The sequence below is a fragment of the Limulus polyphemus genome, unplaced genomic scaffold, assembly GCF_000517525.1.
Source record: "Limulus polyphemus unplaced genomic scaffold, Limulus_polyphemus-2.1.2 Scaffold152, whole genome shotgun sequence".
NCBI lineage: Eukaryota > Metazoa > Arthropoda > Merostomata > Xiphosura > Limulidae > Limulus > Limulus polyphemus.
Genome location: NW_013665762.1, coordinates 383041 through 396606, shown reverse-complemented (window position 1 = coordinate 396606; position 13566 = coordinate 383041). Strand labels below are relative to the sequence as shown.

Sequence of the window (13566 nt, the reverse complement as noted above, 5' to 3'; positions counted from 1 at the left end):
TGTTTACAAGTCTACATACCATGTACACAATGTTTACAAGTCTACATACCATGTACACAATGTTTACAGTCTACATACCATGTACACAATGTTTACAAGTCTACATTCCATGTACACAATGTTTACAAGTCTAACAAGTCTACATTCCATGTACACAATGTTTACAAGTCTACATTCCATGTACATGTCTACATGTACATCATACAAGGACGCTTCTCTGGATGTTCGTTTAGTTTCCGTTCTGTTTTTTTTACGTTTCGCCAACAACACACCACAAGTAATAAACTGAATTATGTTCCACGAAAATAATTTCATTTGCTTTCTGTTCACGAACTAGAACGGGCTCAATAACCAGGGCGTTAAAACTGGGAAACGTGCCTAAAAAAGAGCTTACGCTAAACGTGTTGGGTGCAATTTTGAAACTGTCTGAATATTTTCAGTATATTGGTCAATAACAAGAACTTGGATGCCAATGACACAGGTATTTTCAAAACTACAAGATGTGGATGGGACGTTTTTCTATATGGGTCCTCTTTTCAGTCGGCCTGGACTAAGTTCTATTTTTTTTTTTTCTTACAGAAGAATCGTATCTACAACACATAACTATATCAAAGTTAGAAACCAATATTTTAAATTTCACACATTGCAAAATGCACGAGCATCTGGACAGGTTTGTCTTCCGGAGCAGTTTGTGATTTAATTTCAGATACCTGGTGGAGTTCCATTTTCAAACATTGGAGCTCACCCAACCCCATCACTTATCATTATCGGAACCAAGACACCTCGAGATCTGGAGAGGGTATATATATATTATCATATACGAGAAATTAAACTCAAATACATAGATAGCAAGTACACCAATAAAGAAAATATTTTAACAACTAAAAAGCAGAAATTAGAATGGGGACGTACTCCTACATTATAATATATTATAGAAATTACCTTGATTAATCATTTCAACCTTAAGCTGTGGTCATTTACCATGAAAAATAGACATAGCAGCACGGTATTCACCATCAAACAATCTTTGAACATTAATGCAGACTCACTGTCACTCTTCACTTCAATGTTTTTGAGAATTCTTACCAAACACCAGTGAAAGTCGGTCATTTTTAATGCATGCGTATTGACGATTGGTATCTCTCTCTCTCTGGGCCCGGCATGGCCAGGTGGTTAGGGCTCTCGACTCGCAATCTGAGGGTCGCGGGTTCGAATCCCACCAAACATGCTCGCCCCTTTTAGCCGTGGGGGCGTTATAATGTGACGGTAAATCCCATTATTCGTTGGTAAAAGAGTAGCCCAAGAGCTGGCGGTGGGTGGTGATGACTAGCTGCCTTCCCTCTAGTCTTACACTGCTAAATTAGGGACGGCTAGCGCAGATAGCCCTCGTGTAGCTTTGCGCGAAATCCGTAACAAACAAACATATTATCAGAATTTTAATGTTCAATATAATTCACTAATGTTCAGAAGATATTAATAAATAATATTTTCAAAAGAAACAGTTTCAGAACTAACAAATTGTATACCATACCATATAACGTAGTTCGTTATTACATTTAACGAGCAGATATTAGTGCACATGATTGGGTTAACGGGAACGCATGCATTTCTCGTTAAAGCATCAACATCGCAACGTTGCGTTGTTTTGTAGAATAATGGCAAAAAAGCCTCACTTTGACGTTATATCATTTGTTTATTAAGGAAAATGTTTAATGGATGTAATTGTAAAATATTGTCGTTTTGTCTCATGAAGAAACAATATGTAACTCTACTTAAATAAACCCAACTTACAAATTAAAATGTTCCGTCATGCACCTTAAAATTAAACGAATCATAAGGAGAGTGTATTTTATTAGTGTAATGTAACGTGGTTTCTATCGTAAATATTATGCCTAGATTTAAAATTGCTGCGGCACCAATATAATTCAAGTCTGTTGTCTTAGTTATCGTTGTGAAGGTTGCGCCATCTCTTGTAGAGAAGTTTAAACTAAGCCAGAAGCTTGCCTAAACTTTTTATGCCACCTGATCTTTCAATGTTCTTATGGGCATATTTATTTGAGAAAACTTATATGAAAATAGCTGCAACATTTCCTTACTGCTTCCTTATATGTATCAATCGTACTTTCATATATCTTGTGTGTGTTTGAAGTTATACTTATTGTTATAATCTCATGTTATGGAACTGCCATCATTGCATAGAAACTGATATTACATTATATGGTTAACTGAAAATCTTATTTGATATGAAGATACCAGGTTGCTTAGTTGTTGAGTTTTAAAAATTATGCATATATTTTAAAAGATTAATTAATTATGAAGTTATTTTGTGTGATTTTTTTTTTATAGGAACTGACAAAGAAGAACCAGACATTCATTTCCCTGACAAAGGACGTAGTACAACAGAAGCTACAAAAACCGACGACAACTCTTCTGGAAGCCTTATCATTGACACAACCACCGTTATCTCTGTCTTCGTTTTCCTGGTTACTTTGCAATTTCTGCGACCCCACTGAGGTCAAAGATCACCAGTATTCGTGCCATTTAAAGTGAAGGAAGTCAAGAGCTGTGTTATATTACGTTATCATTTGTATGTAAATGGCCATTCGCACAAGATGTGTTGGAAAGGTCAAAGGTTATATATAGTCTCATTCTGATTAATTTACATCGGACAAACTGTGACTTGCCTCGCATCTAGAATAAAGTTTTGTGTATTGATTCATAAATCAACAGCCTTCCAGAAAAACAGGCTCAACAAAAATATTACTTGTTGTGCTCTGTTTATTTTTTTTCGCTTTTTTATGTTTATACAAAGAGAAGACACACCTATGTTTTCTGTTTTCGTGTGACTTCTCATATTTTGCTTTTGTTATTGTTGATTTTTAAGTGCCATTTATTTCCTTATTTGTTTGCTACTCAGCATCTAGATCTATGCATTTCATGTTTAGAATTGCCGTCAGACGGTGCATAAGTAACCAGTGATTGTCTTATTAAAAGTGATTGAATTTAAACCTGATATTGCTTTTAAAAACTTGCGTCTTAGATTTAAAAGCATGAGCTCTGGCCCTGTGATCTAACCATTTCTAAGATATAGTGGGATAAACTTTAATATCTTGGTGCCTGTAAGTTATAGAAGAGTAAACTATAGCACGTTGATGTTTTTAGCGTATAAAAGAATAAACTATAATAAGTTGAGTCAAGTCACAAACGGCCAGAAGATGGCTTTCATGTTGTGATACTTTATTCTGTATTTGTTATTAGATAATATTTGTTCAAAATTATTATGAGTATGGCTGTTAAGGTGAAAGCACTGGATAGATGCCAACTGAAAAGAAGCCAGGACGCATGCTTGACCAGGCGACTATTACTATTGGCTTGTGATAAACATGTACAGTGGTGAATATTGATTAATTAAAATTCATACTTTGGATGTTTACTTTGTTAGCAAAAACAAATGTTGACTATATAAAAGTTAAAACTGGCAAAAATGTGAGTGAAGTGTTTATTTATAATCTACAAGGTTGTTTCATCAAATAATACTGTTTTGATAAAAACAGATGACTGCGCTGTTTGGCAGATCATAATAAAGGCTTAACTGACATTAGGCTTACACTTGTAGACATTAAAAAGTGTCGCATTTCTGTGATCACCCATACGGAATTATTTCCTTTAATTTAGGGTGAAAGTGGCCCTTTTTGTGGCCGACTATTAAGAGTAACAGGCTGCTTAGCTTTCTATTAGGAGACTGTATTTTTATACACTTACTGAAAAATATTTGATAACAATGATGATAATTGAAGTCTGTTTTATTTCAAATAGGCAATGTAGAGCAAATTTGTTTGATATTTTGTTATCTGAATTTAAACTGATATGATGATTATGTTTCAAACGATTATGAAAACGCAAATGTAGATCATATTAATAACCTATTCCTGTAAGTAAGTCCACCACAATAACTGACATTTCATACAACACGTACATTTCAAGTTATATAACTATTAACGTCCAATTATGGACTAATAAAGCTTGTAATCCATTTATAATACTGTCTACGACATATCGAAGCTTTCATTAACCTCATTTTATAATATGTTAGAAATCTAAGGAAGTATAAAGGATATCAAAAATAAATCATATACTTTGCCATTATGTTCTTTTTTTTTCTAGCCACATCATCTATCCATCCAGTTGTTTTAAAATATTTCGACAACATTTCTGATTAAATATTTTTAAAACATAAAATATATGTTAGTAATTTTAAACAGAAAAGTTTACTAGAACGAAGTTTTCTCCGAGAAAGTGTACAGATATTCTTTTTCGTACTTATCTAGTTTACTTCACGTATTAACACCTTTACTCCTTACACACACAAACACAAATTAGCTGCTTCAAGAAGTATTGAAATATATCTGTGTTGTGTTTTTGTGGATATAAAGATTAATTTGTGATGAAAGAAACGGAGAATATAGCAATATATATAAAGAATTGCACAAAAACACTTGTGAGGAACGGATCCATGAAAAAATCGTGTATGATATAACATTACACACATATACAAACAAAAAAAATAAAAAACACTTCTTTCACGAAACAATTCTTTAAAATATGCAAGTTATTATTTTTAAGTTTATAAATTGTTTCGTGTAAGAAGTCTGCCTAGCAATAAAATTGGTATGGAAGTTAGTATTCTAAATTCTAAATCGACAAGGATTTCGATGACAAAACCTCATCCATTTCTTTATTTGCTATGTCACTAGATGGCACTGCAAACGTATTAATATTTCAAGGTGTGAATAAATCGAATAACAACGTGCACAATCGAACTTCGGTACACGTGTTCTTCCATTTCACGTGCCTTCCGAAGTCGCTGTAGCAGGGTGACATCTTACAGCTAATGCTTTTAGTATTGAAAATTGTAAGTTCAAAACATTTCAACTGACATAGCCATAAATCTTCTACTTTGTTAAATTACTTATTTAAAGTTGAACCATTTGTTTTTTTTATCGATTTAAATATTGTACGAATTGTTGACAAAATAGTGATTTTGTATTATTTTCAATGAAAGGTGCAATGCTACTTGAAACACTATTCGTCGAATGATTATAGGTATATTAAAATATGCAAAGGCTTTGGGTTCTGCCACATTTTATTTTTAAACTTTTTTTCTTTTAGTAAAATAGCCAAGTTTTTGAATATTTCAATTATTTTTGTCGGGTTTAGACTTCATCTACAACATTTATTTTCAATAAACTAACTATATCAAAAACATCTAAGATACTCTGTGTCTATCAGTCAAGTGTAATGGCTTAAAAGCTTAATCGTATTTACTTGGAAATAAGTCTCAGAACATCAATTCGATGATTCTTTAAGTTTATTATCTTTGTTTAAATTTGTGCTGTGTTCTTAAAGTCAAACTTGATTTGATTCCGAAATTCAGTAACATGAGTTAAATGGATGAAAAGTCTTGACATATATTCAGTGCTTTAAGATTCGTGGTTTCGCTGCTATCGGTTTTAAACCATGATCTTCCGGATTTGTGTATCCAGAGGGCTGAATAACGGAAGTAATCCGTAAAAACATTAATAAAAGTTGGATGGTATATGACGTTATATATATATAATATATTTAAAAAGTATAAGAACAACGTCATATACCATCCAACTGCATTATCTCCAGTAAAACTTTAGAAAAATATCCGAAGAGGCATGCCCCCCTCAGTGTGACTTTGCCTTCCATTTGCCTCCAGAAGTAGCGACCCTCTTTCATAGATTTCTACTTACGTCCATTTGTATGACTTGACCAACCTTTCTGCATGTCGCGTCCAAGAGGTTTAACTGTATACCATGATAAAACAGTGTTGAAGCAATTATTGATTAGACTAAATCAAGTCCTCTGCTGGACAGATAAAAAATAAGTGGATTTCATCGATTAGCTTCAAAATTAACTGAAACATAATATGGCTCTTTTGTTGAATATTTTGTTAAGTAAGTATTAAAGAAACTGTGTCTACTATATGAAACCACGTCCCCTCAATGGGGATAAATTAACAGAGTAACGCAATGGTATCTCTTAGTAACAAAATTCTCTTAGTTACTGAAGCTTTCTTTGTAACATATCTCCGGTGGTCACCGTTGTCCCTTAGTCACTGTAGTCCCTTAGTAACTAATCTCACTTGGTTACTGTTGTTTATTAGTAGCGAATCTCACTTGGTTATTGATGTTTCTTCGTTACTAATCTCACGTGATTGTTGTTGTTTCTTAGTTACTAATCTCACGTGATTGTTGTTGTTTCTTGGTTACTAATATCACGTGATTATTGTTGTTTCTTGGTTACTAATCTCACGTGATTATTGTTGTTTCTTAGTTACTAATCTCACTTGGTTACTGTTGTTTCTTGGTTACTAATCTTATTTGATTACTATTGTTTCATAGTAGCAAGTCTCAATTAATCACTGGTGCTTTTTATATGCTTACAGTACATTAAAAGATTAGTTATTCTTTTCGGAATTATCGTTTGGCAATATTTTGTTCTTGTTTTCTGATTTATTTGTAGTTAAGCGCAAAGCTGCACAATGGGCTATCTGTGCTCTACCCACCACGAGTATCAAAATCCGGTTTCTAGCGTTGCAAGTCCGCAGAAATGTCGCTGTAATGTAATTGATTGAATATAACTGAATTAATACGGCTCTTCTATATGTGTTATAGAAAGTAACAGATCTTGTTAGATTTAGATTTGTTTAGTTTATTGCATCTTTCTGATGTATTCTGTCAAAAATATGAAGTTTCTGAAACACCTTTTTCGTTTTTTATTAGTAAATAAACTAAAGCATTTCATTAAAGGCAGAAAGTGTGTGTTCTGAAGTTGTTTTACTGTTTGGATTTTACAAAACAGCTATGTCGAGATAATTGTAGAAAATGTTCAGATTCTCTCTTTTAAGATTTGTTTTTATTTAACACCGTCCACCAGGTGTGCTATATGATGAGGATTTTTTTGTACCTATAATGTCATATTAGTTATGATTGTTAGAATAATTTGATAGTACAGTTACGACGAACATAAGCTAATAGTTTTTTATGACAATTTGTATAAATTTACTTTCCATTATTACTTTTTTTTTACATTTTGAATATCACAAAGTCAAAAACGCAATCAAGGAAGGATAATATAAATTTAGGACAAAGAGCAACGAAACTTGCATTTACTCGTTTAAATTCCGCACAGCGTGTCGTACTTGATAAAGGGATTTTCTTTACATTCAAAATTCTGATATCATGCTTTGCGTTTTGTTTTACGTACGAGTTATATCATTGAAAGTTCGCTGCGTGGATGTTTAATGCATATTTTTTCAGTTGTGATTTTATGTATTATTATTGTTGTTAAAATATCAACTTGAATATAACCTGCCCTATAAACTGTCTTTACTTGTAGTTTTGCCAGAGGTCCGAGATGTGTGTATAGTAATAGAAACTTTGATATTCCAGTATTGTTATAGTTGTATCCAGTTCAACTGTTCCCTCGTCTAATACTTTGTTTGCTTATCACCATCATTTCATACTTTTCGCTGTTAGAAGTAAGATGTTTAATACTTATACAATGACCTATTTTCAAGTGTTTTGTGCGGTAAAAATTTCCTTTGGAAGAGATAAGTGAATAAAAGACAGTTCATAATTTATCTTACACATTTTTGGTCTAGAACTATCAATTGTTCTCGCTAAAAAAAAAGAAACTGTGGTTAAGTTTCAAATTTTACAGTATGTTGCTTAACCTGTGATAATGGTCTTAGGAAATCAAAAGTGTTTAGCGAACCAAAACAAAAGAGAGCGAGATAAAGGAAAGGATGGCTAAGGCAGTTAATAAATTGATTGGTTAGAGAACGTGTGATATTTATAGGTGAGGTTTTAGACGGCTAATAAATTGATTGGTTAGAGAACGTGTGATATTTATAGGTGAGGTTTTAGACGGCGACTTCCAAAGAAAAAAAAGCTGTTGTTGGGAACTAATATATTGAATACTAATCGGTATTTACTTACTGGATGCTATTATTGATTAACTTGTATCGAGCTTTTATATAATAGCTCTCTATTTTTATATTGTTTATTAGCACTAGCTTACTAACCCAGCCATTCCGTTTATTATAGAATCACTAATGTATATAACAACGTGTTGTGTAGCATGTACAGCATTAGGTTGTAGAGCAGAGTGAAATATCCTGTGATTCTTCTAGTCCTGCACACATTAAGTGAGCAGAAGACTGAGAATGTACATAAAGTGTTTGTTTGTGCTAAACGTAGTATGAGTAGTGGGGAAACGTTATTCCAATTCATGTAACCAATGCCTGATTACCTATCCACGTTCACTAAAATTACTAGTCCATTTTATTTTTCTTGTGCGTGCGTGAATGTTTCGTGTTTTTTTTTTACTTCCAAATCTGCAGTATTGAGTGAAAACACCTTATTTTATAAGTAAACGAAGTGTAAAACAACAACAACAACAACAACAAAGGAAGAAGCATATTTTTGAATATGATCTGACAAGTTCAGTTGCCATGCCTTTACGTACACGAAGAATTTAAGGTAACGCTAACTGTGTGAGTAAATTTGAAATGAGCACGAAACGCAGAACTTCTAGCTAAGCCTAACTTTGAATATTTCTCTATTCCTTTCTTTTGTAACGAATGAATAATTACCTTAGATTTACAGATTCTTATTGATTATGTGTGTAATTGTTTAGCACAGTGCTGAAAATAAAATCAATACGTTACTATATTCTGTTTACTAAATTATTTTTGTAATTGAAATCACGAACAAGAACTATACAAAACAGAAATGCAAAAAAATATTTATATCATCCCTGTTTTAGTATTCGTTTGTGTGTTTACAAATTTCCATTAATAAGGTGTAATTAGCAGTATATATATTAGAATTTGATACTTTCACTCTTTATCCAAGTAACAATTTTTTGTCTTGTCATAAGTATATCATTATCTAGCCTAATATATAACCAGTTCGAGCTGATTACGTCGTTTTGTACGTGGTGCCGATTTTGTTGAAGCAAGTATTGTTCCGTTTTTAATGTAAAGATGAAAACTTTTCACATGTTTAGGTACTGAAGTCGGGCTGTTTATCTGTGATGGTTAGAAGGGAATCGAAGTACATGTTTGCATCCGTCTTTACCTTACACTCCTCGTGATATCATAGCCCATACTTGATATAAAGATGTTTTTTTAACAATCGAAATGACGTCAGTTAGAAAGTGGGCCGAGCATGTTCTAGTTGTTAACGTGTCGGGCTGCGGATAAAAGGATCCAGAGTTCGATGCATGATTCCTCATAACACGTCACATTCAGCTTTGGATACCTTATAAAGGTCACAGTCGACCTTCTTATTCGGTTAAGAACTGGACATGGTCCACTTGGCGATGGATGTTGTTGGGCAATAGCTCAAAATTAAGGACAGCTAATGTGTGCATAAGGTGCTTTTCACCATTTGATGTTAGTGTTTATATTGTGTGTCTTCGCATGTATTGTAAAATATGTTCCATTCACCCACTCTCGTTTCTTTTCTTTTTCTTTTTTTTATTTTGCTTTACCACGTACAAAAATACGTGCTGGCCTATTTCTGTCAGATCTTACTCCCACGCTGTTCAACATAACATCTTTGAACAACACGTTATATCACAAAACGAAGACGCACATTCAAGTCGTAAAACTGGCGGTAAAATGAGGATCCAGATATATATTATATCAAACAGTAAATATACATATTTAGAGGAATATTCTACGTTACTAACTATACTATAATATAAAACGGCTTTTGTTTCTGCGTGTCGAATATACTTCCATTTCACGACCGTGATTATCATGAAATTTTCATGTTTTTTGTGTGTACCCTAGATGGATTTGAAAATTTCTTACTCTATTCATTTTACTGTTTTTGCGAGTTTGACAGTCACTTAACCTCCCCTCCCCCTTCCTTACTCTATTCATTTTACTCTTTTTGCGAGTTTGACAGTCACTTAACCTCCCCCCCCCTCTCTGCTATAACTTTGCTGCTAATACTTTCCGAACTCTGATTGTCATCACACTTCCATCTGTTCTTGTGTGCATAAGCTAGAAGGGAACTGTCCAAAGAACTCAACTTTCAAGACTCGTTCAATATCCTTTAAGGAAAAGCTCTAACCCGATTTTCTATTAAAGAAAAACCTTCCTAAACATTTCCACGTATCCTGTAAAGTCGAAAACGTGATATCGGTTTGTTTTATCTGACATTTTGTTTCAGAATACAGTGTATCGGCAAATAAGATGTGTTGACACGAAATTAGAATCGTCGCCCATTTTTCTATTAGAACCATAAAATCAAAACTAAACATTTTGCGGTATTCAAAGTTTCGGCGCTAAATCTTCTAATAGTATTTTTCACTTGCTAATAATTAGAAGCCTACCTTATAAGTTAGTCAAAAACAAAATGTTTTCACTTCGCAACTTCATTAACGAACATACGGATCTTTCTAAATACAAGCAAATTGTGATTTACAATAAATTCATCAATACTGAACCAACTTGTGTAGCAGTAACCAAATCAGTTTGTTTGTTTAAGAAAGGAATTAAAATAATTCTGTTTACAGTTTATTATTTTCAGTCAACATGTACTTACTATATTGTCAGTTTATAGCAGTTGGTTATATTCCCAAGTAAAAGTGACTAAGTGCCAATGTAAGCAACTTCATTCCTTACACACACTGTCCATTTTGACCAGAGCGCTAGTCTAGTCAACATTTGGATTAACAATACATTGAATATTACTTCAACATAATATTCTACAAGCTGACTGTGAACAAAGTGATCTTTGAATAAAACTGAGCGGTGTTGTAACCTCATTTTATGACATCAGCTTTAGAGTAGAAGCACCTTGTGGTCAAGAGGTATTTAAAGTTTATGCTGTAATACAGGTTATTGTGGACAATGTATTATCATGACTAAAAATTGTCATATTCATTTCGAACTAATGTGTCTGTAAACATTCAAATACAAATGACTATAAGAAAAATATATTATTGGTAACATATTGCACATGTGTTAAGCCATGTTTCACTTGAATTTAAGTATATAGATTAGTTTCATCAAGGTTTATTATAAAAAACTTATGACCGACTTTGTGTAGTACATATACATATATTAAGTACATTTGCTAATGGGTACAGGCCTACTTTTTATTATAGTAAGAGTACAATAATATTTTCTAAGCATTTCATATTGAATTAAACTAATACTTTATAACAGAATGTATATAGAATTGTTAACACTTCCAAGGAGCAGAAATTTGTTCAAACTTACACGTAATTTGTTTGATGTTTGCTTTTGTTATCTGTCAGTCGCTTCTAGCAAAAACGGTTTAACTAAAAATGTGTACATGATTACAAGATTTAATAAAGTTTATGAAATATCAATGGATTTGTAGATGTTTTTGTGCTAAAACACAGAATGATGTGTGATACAGCTTCTGATTGATGAATGAAACAACTCTTACGTGACGTAACGAAAATCCCTCGTAATTTTTTATTTTATTTTATTTTTTTATTAGAGCTGTGTAATTAAAAGGCACTCTTACACATTCACACGAAACTGCTATCAACATTTATATTTACAACGCATCTTAAAATGTTAAAGGGGAAAGAGATCATCTATTCCAGAAATGAAAATCAGACCTTTTCCCCACCAGGTGTTTAACAAAGTCTGAAAATCCAACTCATTACTCCAAAGCTATTGGATATGGGAAAGACTCCAAGAACTAGAATATTTTATGCCAATACCCATTAGACCTGCCTAACGATTGAAGCACATGCATGCTGCCCTCCTGACGTCAAAGAAATAAATACCGAGTGTGGCACGGGTGCCTTTGTCAGATGTTCAATAATGCATCCCTTGAAATGGCATATACCAACAACTAGATAGTGAATTTTGAAACTCTTAGTTATAACTAAACTATGTAGCTCTCTGAAACAGATGACCGGAACATCAGTAAAATATTTTTAGCCGCGGCATAGTGGCTCATAGAATGGCTCCGAGTTTTTAAGTACAAACTTTTAGCTCGTAGCTCTGTCATCTCTTGACCGATTTGAGATATAATTACAGTTTTTGGACTCAGAAGGTCAAACCCTTTTGATTGATGTACTTGACCACGCCCAAGGTCTCATTGATTAATTTACTTTAATCCTTCCTAAAATAATTTCATTTTAAGGGTAGGCCGGTAGAGACCCTGATGAGTAATAAAATCAAATTGGGTATACGCGCGCACCATGCTTGTTATTGCGGGCACACCAAAATATAGCTAATAAAAAGGGGGGAGGTCTCATAGATTAATATACTCTAATCCTGCCTAAAAGAATTGCAAGTGCCGCAGCTATTGAGGATTCTCTCTTGTTTAAATATATTCTACCGTGTATTAATGGTTTATTTTAGAGCAAAGGCAGATTGTGACATACGCTGTGTCTCCGCGAGGAATTGAACCCCGGGTTTTAGCGATGTGAGTCCGTAAGCTTAGCGCTGTCCCACTGGGGAACGGTAAAAATGGACAGGATTTACAGTGGAAAATTTCGTAGGTTAGGAACTAAATAATGTATAAAACATATCATGATGAACCACAATCATAGGCTACACAGTTTGCACAGAGCTTCCTAGAAGTGATACGGACGCTTTGAAACGTTATAAATACCTGTATTTCTCGTCTAATACACACTAATACCTAAGTGTTCGATTTACAGTTAGTTTCAAAGCATTATTTCGACAAATTAAAGGATCATTTCTATACTCCATACCAAATATCTTTGAATTAGAAATCCCAAAAAACTACCAAATATATCTTTTTTTTATGAAAATCTACGGAGCAAGAATGTGTTTTTCAAGTTATTCAGTTAGGTAAATATCATTCTTAAGGAATCACAAGTTTGAAAACTCTTAACTACATACAAAAGATGAACCCCCAACTAACGTGACCTCCCAACTTTTAATAAACAATGTCAAGTTACTGATGTGGCGAACTCCTCTATAAATAGTTAAACACTGAAAGCAAGAAAGGTCATTATTACGATGAAGATCTAGCTAACTACGAGGTTAATCACCTCCGCCATCGAAAGTTACGGAGGCTTTGTTTTTCTCCATGTGTATGTGTTTGTCAGCAAGATTTCTTGAAAACGGCTGAATGGATTTGGGCGAAACATGGTATAAATTTGGACTATGACTCAACTTAGAAGTGATTAGTTTTTGGAGTGTCAAGGTCAAAGTTCAAGGTCCAATATGGTCACGAAAATCCAAAACATCTATTTGTTAACGTGGGGACCGATTTTTAACACTAATTTTGGTCTATAACTCAGTCGAAAAAGATCAGATTTTGATTAAACTTGCTGGACATATTTAGAATATTATTCCTCATTGTCCTGCGAAAAAATGATCTGTGTCCATCGATAACGACGGACATACGGACACATTTGCGTATTTTTATGGGGGGCCGAATATGTTCAACGCTGCGTGGCGGAGGTATGCGCTGTACTGAGTGCCCTCTAGTTCACATATGT

At 33.5% G+C, this 13566-nt stretch overlaps 1 long non-coding RNA gene across 1 annotated transcript in view; it reads left to right on the top strand.

Annotated features, from left to right (window-relative positions):
• The window catches only part of LOC111084407, a 15056-nt gene extending 3658 nt beyond the window's left edge, over positions 1-11398 (top strand). Inside the window, exon 2 of the long non-coding RNA XR_002609538.1 lies at positions 2347-11398. This is a non-coding gene — a long non-coding RNA (uncharacterized LOC111084407). The remainder of the gene's footprint in view (positions 1-2346) is intronic.
• Positions 11399-13566: the final 2168 nt, after the last annotated feature.